Source organism: Galeopterus variegatus, unplaced genomic scaffold (assembly GCF_000696425.1).
Source record: "Galeopterus variegatus unplaced genomic scaffold, G_variegatus-3.0.2 Scaffold785, whole genome shotgun sequence".
Lineage (NCBI taxonomy): Eukaryota > Metazoa > Chordata > Mammalia > Dermoptera > Cynocephalidae > Galeopterus > Galeopterus variegatus.
This window is the reverse complement of record NW_007726896.1, coordinates 1,009,344-1,015,028: the sequence shown is the minus strand read 5'-3', so window position 1 is coordinate 1,015,028 and position 5,685 is coordinate 1,009,344. Positions and strand designations below refer to the sequence as shown.

Genomic DNA, 5,685 nt, shown 5'->3' with positions numbered 1-5,685 from the left:
ACCCATACTCATTCTGTCCTCTGGCAAGAACGAGGATTCCTCACTACTAAAGGGAGCCCAATAATCAATGGGCCCCTCATCTCAAAGCTACTTGAGGCCCTTAGCCTCCCAACTGCAGTGGCTATCATTCACTGCCAAGGCCACCAGACCTGTAAAGACCCTATATCTAAAGGCAACAACAAAGCCAATTCCACAGCCTGGGCTACGGCTCTAGGCTATGCCCCAGCTCCTCTCCTTTTCCTCAACACACCCCATTCCCCCTCAAATACTGAAGAAGAAACTCGGACCCTCAAATGGTGAGAGGGAATTATTGGGGACAAGGGTTGGATTTTTATCCAAAATAAGGTCACCCTCCCGGGCCATCTAGCCTGCAGCATCATTACAGATGTCCACCAATCCCTCCACATTGGCCCAAAAGCTTTATATCGGTTCCTAGAACCCCTTTTCCATAACCTACACCTCCAAAAGCTCATTGAGGAGGTTCATCAGTCTTGCAACACCTGTTCTGCTGTTAACTCTCAAGGGGGAATTCACAGAGTGGGACCTAACCATCAACTCTGAGGCCATCAACCGGGGGAAGACTGGAAGCTTGATTTCACCCACATGCCATGTCACAAAACCTATCGTTACTTACTAACTTTGGTGGACACCTTTACAGGATGGATTGAGGCTTACCCTATAGCTCGAGAAATAGCAGACGTGGTAGCCACTGTACTCATTGAACATATCATCCCAACGTTTGGCCTCCCACGGACCCTACAATCTGACAATGGCCCAGCCTTCACCTCCAGTGTCACCCAGCAAGTCTCCGAAAGTCTGAACATCACCTGGAAACTCCACATCCCTTATCATCCCCAATCCTCGGGTAAGGTTGAGCGAGCCAATGGCCTCCTCAAGGAACGTCTTACTAAACTTTCCCTCGACACCCACTTATCTTGGCCAACCCTCCTCCCGTTGGCACTTACAAGGCTTAGGACCACCCATAGGGGACCATCAGGCCTCAGCCCTTTTGAACTCCTCTATGGATGGCCCTTCCTGCTGACCCACAACTTTCCAGCCTCACCCCCTCCCCTTTTATCCTACCTACCCTACCTAACCCTTTTAAGGGCCCTTTTGCATGCCCACGCTGACTCAGTTACTCCCACCACCGGGGACCCCACCGCGGATACTCCCCAGGCTTTAACCCCAGGGGATAGCATCTTACTGAAAGAACTACATCCAAAAACCCTACAGCCCAGGTTGACTGGTCCCTACACGGTGGTTCTAACCACGCCCACAGCCGCAAAACTGCTAGGACACTATCCCTGGGTACACTTTTCCAAACTTAAGCGTGCCCCCTCTGAGGCCCCCTCACAAGATTTATGGACAATCCAGCCCTTGGAACCTACCCGTGTTCAGCTATCACATCACCATTCTCCTCCTATCTCTTAGTCCCACTGCTACTGATTCAGGATGCAGGTGGAGATTTTATTTAACAGAAACCTGGACAACCAATCATCAAACCCATGCCAGACTTATTTCTACCACTGATTGCCAACCGCAGGGATGCCAGGTCTCAGTTAATTTCTCTATCCCTGCTTTTAACTCTGCCCTGTGAGGAAGCTCAAACCCCACTATCTGTTTTGTTTATGACCAAACACATTACAACTGCCACACTTACTGGGTTCAAACTAATGGCAGTTGCACGTATCATTATTGCACAATGCACACCGCCCAGCTGGATACTGCAGGTACCAAACAGGCCCAATACTGCCTCACCTCTAATGGAAAAACCACTTATTATTTAACTACTCCAGACCCCTGGGACGACCGCTGGGCCACCGGAGTTGATGCCAAACTGTACCACTGGCCCTTCCAGTCTTACCCTGCCTCTTCACTTAATATTTACAACAGGGCCTACACATGGGTCATCCCTCAGGTTTTTTCTGTTCTCAGTAACCAGACTAGCATTATCCAAGAACACCTGCAGATCGGCCCTCATCTAGATCAAGGTGCCTTCTCCTGGGTAAAGCTCATTCAGCAGGGCGTCACCATCGCCAACCTTTCTGACATGGGTAACCTGTCCCACTGCTTTTTGTGTGCTGCTTTAGGTAAATCCCAGTTGGTGGCTGTCCCCCTTCCTGGCCCATTTAATCTATCCACCCCCACTCCAACTCCTCAGGGGTTTTGCCCTTTCTCCAAAACATTCCCATGTTTACTAACCCCCAAGCTCCAATATTGCCCTTCTGCTACTCTTCTCCTAATTCCTCTCTTTGCAACACAACCCAACCAAACACCACCAGCCAACACGCCCTCATTGGAGGTTTCTTTTGGTGCAATGGCACCCTCTCCAAGGTTCTCAACACCTCTGCCTCCCTCCTCTGCCTGCCTGTTTCATTGGTCCCCCAGCTTACCATTTATAGCCAGGCTGAAATTATTGCCCTAGTTAATCCCCCAGAAAAACAAATGTGCGGCTTTTCTGCCCCTAGTCCTCGGGGTCTACCTGGCCTCCTCCCTGGTGGCCATGGGGCTGGGCACAAGGGCTCTTCTCCACTCTGTAGATTCCACCAGAGACCTTTCTGAAAGACTCCAGGTGGCTATCAAGGCCTCGGTGGAGTCTCTAGCCTCCCTGCAGTGCCAGATCACATCGGTAGCTTGACTGGCCCTCCAGAACCAACGCGCCTTAGACCTCCTCACTGCAGATAGAGGCGGCACCTGCATGTTCCTCAACGAAGAATGTTGTTACTACATCAATGAAACAGGTGTAGTCTAAACCAATCTCCACACTCTTGTCAAAGTTTGTGAGTCTCTTCAGACCCGGTACCGCCCGGGAGACCCTACCTCACATCAGTGGTGGCAAACCCAATTAATCACATGGCTCCTCCCCCTATTAAGTCCACTCCTTATTTTGGGGATATTGCTAACCGCGGCCCCTTGTCTCCTTCGCTTCATTCAGGAACGAATTTGAGAGGTGTCTAGGGTATCTGTCAACCAGCTTCTGCTCCACTCCTACTCCCACGTGCCCACTTCCGACAACCCCTATGATGCCCCTTACTCAGCAGGAAGTATCCAGATCTAAGTCATCACCGTATAACAACAAAAAAAGGTCGGAATGTTAGGCTGGCAGGATTGGGAGGCCTGGAAAGTGGCAACAAAATGGCGATGGAGCTTCCATCATGTTAACTCCACCCTTCCCCCACCTTTTTACCCTCCCTGGAAGGTGGGAACCGGATACTGAACCCTGCTCAATTCCATACCATATTTGGGCAAAAAACTCACCAACAGCCCTCCCCTATAAATACTTGTTTGTATCCACCCTGGGCACGACTTTCCCGGCCTCACTCCCTTGCCAGCCACAGAATCTCCCCGAGAGCGCTTCCATTAAAACTTGCCTCGAACCCATTGCCTGGCTCCTTTTGTTACTTACCACTGCTGATTTGAACCAGACAGTAACACAATCTTTTTTTTATTCACACCTAAATGTATTCCTAACTGTACAGCCATTAAAATGACAGCTTTTAGTCCTCTTTTTCATCCTCACAATTTAGTACTCCCTCTACAGTTACTGATATTACTATCTAATCACCCTAACTAGAAAACTCAGTCATTCTCGACTTATTTTCCTTCATCCTCTTGGAAACCAAGTCTTGTTTATCATAGCTAGTTTTCAAATCCATCTCTGCTTCACCATTCTCACTGACACTAAATTACTTTGGACTCTCTATCTTCTGTCTGGACTATTTTTTTTTTTTTCTTTTTTTCTTTTTGGCAGCTGGCCAGTATGGGATCTGAGCCCTTGACCTTGGTGTTACAACACCCTGCTCTAACCAACTGAGCTAACTGGCCAGCCCCTGTCTGGACTATTTTAACAACCTCGTATCTAGTATTCCTTCTTCCAGTCCAATATCTGCCATGCTTTGGAATCACTTTTCTAAATCTTATCAAGATATTCTCCTGCACAAAAATCTTAAATGGCTCCCTGTTGCCTACAGGATGAAACACAAACTCCTTATCATAGGTAGTTTGTTGTTGCTGCCTTCTTTAGATTTTGTATCCAGTCTGGCACATAGTAGGTGCTCAAGTGAAACGTTAAGTGACCGAATCTTTTGTATGGCTTCTTTATTGTTCGATACCAAACCATATAGATATTTAATCAGATAAAGCACAGTGATAGTATACTGGAAACTCAGTAAAGATTTGTTGAATCAATCTAGCTTCTAAATTTCACTGTAATGTACGTGCTGTATCAGTAGACCCAGATAACACAAATCTTGGTGTACATTCAGTTGTTCTAGCCTAACCTACAGAAGAGTCTCCCTTCAGTGATGAATGCTCTCTTAACTTATAATTAGTCATTCTACAGGTCGGGTTTGTGCCAAGAGTGGAAGTTAGGAAGGCATGTGGACTCTGTGGGCATTTCTGATAATTTTTTTTAAAATCCATGAATCACTCCTAGCCAATGAGAGAGCAAGTCTACAGTCTTTTGCTAGCAAGCAAGCTGTGCCACGTTAACCAGAGCAGTGCGGGCCACAACCATTAGGTGCTGCTACCAATGCTTCGCTTCGTGAAGCACAGCTGAAGGCGCTCCTTCGGAATTTGTTGGGGGGAAGGGGAGAGCTGCCGCAATGCAGCACAAAACGAACTGAAGGCTTCACACGCAGAAGCTCCCCTCCGCACCCAGACGTTTCTCTGTCCCTTTCTTCCCCTAGCCCCGAACTGCGGGCTCTTTAGGGTGTTGCTTTGAGGATCTCCTTGGCCTCTGGAAAGTAGAGGTTGTGTATTTGAGCAGGAGCCGCGGAGACAAAGTGCACTCAGTGATCCGCTCTACGTCTCCCCAACTTTCTCCTTCCCCTGGTTTGGTATTGTTTATTCCTACTTGTTCCCACTCCCCGACCCAACCTGCAAATGTCTGGATTTCACGGGAAATCTCAAGGGGGAAAAACCGCCTACGGCATAAAATTTGGTGTTTTGCTGTCTGCATTTCCTAGCCCTGACTTTCTCAGGCCTCTCCTTTCACCAGATCCACACCCCGGAGCTCGCTCCTGCCGCAGACCCGCGATCTTCGGAGACGAGCCCTCCTCCGCGCAGGCGCCCTTTGCGGGCTCTCCCCTGACCTTCCCCGGGAGCCCCTTCAATTACGATTCCCGTCACCTCACGCCGCCCCGCCCTTCCTGCGCTTTCGTTTCCTTTTTCGCGCCTGCGCGGAAGCAATTGTTTTGGCTTTCCGGAAGCATCCGGCAAAGGAAAAGGGCGGGGGAAGCTGGAGTAGGGGCGGGCGGTGGGGGACGGTCTGGAGAACCCGGGAAACTGCAAAACTGCCGTTTGTGGCGGCGGGTGGGCGCCAGCAGAGGGGAGGGAAGCTAGGAGCGGGGAGGGCGCGCCCGCGGTTGCCCAACGGTCCGCTGCTTGCGCGTTCCCGGGACGCGAAAGAAGGCGAGAGCGCGCGCGGGGGCGGGGCGGGAGGGGGGAGCTGGGCGTCTCGCGGTCGCGGGCTGAAGAGGCTGGCGGCGCGGCTCCCGGGGGAGGAGCCTGGCGGTGGTCGGGCCCTGCGGAGCGTGTGGCGGCGCCCGCAGAGGACGCTGCTATCCGCGCTGGACTGACTGACCTAGAGAGGGTGCGAGGGGAAACCGGAAGGGAGAGGAGGCGGCGGCGCCAACCTTCCTAGGCCGGAGGAGGAGGCGAGACCCCGGCCCTGGCCGCGGCGGG

The 5,685-nt window shown here is 51.0% G+C and overlaps 1 protein-coding gene across 1 annotated transcript in view; it reads left to right on the top strand.

Moving 5' to 3' along the window:
- Positions 1-765: 765 nt before the first annotated feature.
- Positions 766-5,685, top strand: part of KBTBD2 (kelch repeat and BTB (POZ) domain containing 2) — a 26,184-nt gene continuing 21,264 nt past the window's right edge. Inside the window, exon 1 of the mRNA XM_008572449.1 lies at positions 766-865. The gene's annotated coding sequence lies outside the window, so the exon portion shown is untranslated. The remainder of the gene's footprint in view (positions 866-5,685) is intronic.